Genomic DNA, 1,210 nt, shown 5'->3' with positions numbered 1-1,210 from the left:
TTTTTGTGACTTCTTATGATCATCAACCTACAAAAGACATATAATAACAAAAGAAAATAGTTAATTATAAAATATTGGGTTGCCTCCCAACAAGCGCTTCTTTAATGTCAGTAGCTTGACAGAGGACTCTCATGGAGCCTCACAGATACTCAGAGCAATGTTGGAACCTCCCAACACCAAACTTAGAGTTTGGATGTGGGGGTTCAACACCAAACTTAGAGTTTGGTTGTGGCCTCCGAACACCAAACTTAGAGTTTGACTGTGGGGGCTCTGTTTGGCTCTGTTTTGAGAGAAGCTCTTCATGCTTCTTCTCCATGGTGACAGAGGGATATCCTTGGGCCTTAAACACCAAGGATTCTTCATTCACTTGAATGATCAACTCTCCTCTATCAACATCCATCACAGCCTTTGCTGTGGCTAGGAAGGGTCTGCCAAGGATGATGGATTCATCCATGCATTTCCCAGTCTCTAGGACTATGAAATCAGTAGGGATGTAATGGTCTTCAACCTTCACCAGAACATCCTCTACAAGTCCATAGGCTTGTTTTCTTGAATTGTCTGCCATCTCTAGTGAGATTTTTGCAGCTTGTACCTCAAAGATCCCTAGCTTCTCCATTACAGAGAGAGGCATGAGGTTCACACTTGACCCTAAGTCACACAAGGCCTTCTTGAAGGTCATGGAGCCTATGGTACAAGGTATTGAAAACTTCCCAGGATCCTGCCTCTTTTGAGGCAGTTTCTGCCTAGACAAGTCATCCAGTTCTTTGGTGAGCAAAGGGGGTTCATCCTCCTAAGTCTCATTTCCAAATAACTTGTCATTCAACTTCATGATTGCTCCAAGGTATTTAGCAACTTGCTGTTCAGTGACATACTCATCCTCTTCAGAGGAAGAATACTCATCAGAGCTCATGAATGGCAAGTGGCGTTCACTGCCTCTTCTTCCTCCCAAAATTCGGCCATGTTGATGGCCTTGCATTCTCCTTTTGGATTTTCTTCTGTGTTGCTTGGGAGAGTACTAGGAGGGAGTTCAGTAATTTTCTTGCTCAGCTGACCCACTTGTCCCTCCAAGTTTCTAATGGAGGACCTTGTTTCAGTCATGAAACTTTGAGTGGTTTTGATTAGATCAGATACCATGGTTGCTAAGTCAGAAGTATTCTGCTTAGAACTCTCTGTCTGTTGCTGAGAAGATGATGGAAAAGGCTTGCTATTG

Source organism: Arachis duranensis, chromosome 4 (assembly GCF_000817695.3).
Source record: "Arachis duranensis cultivar V14167 chromosome 4, aradu.V14167.gnm2.J7QH, whole genome shotgun sequence".
NCBI classification, from domain to species: Eukaryota; Viridiplantae; Streptophyta; class Magnoliopsida; order Fabales; family Fabaceae; genus Arachis; species Arachis duranensis.
Note: the sequence above shows the minus strand (reverse complement) of the source record.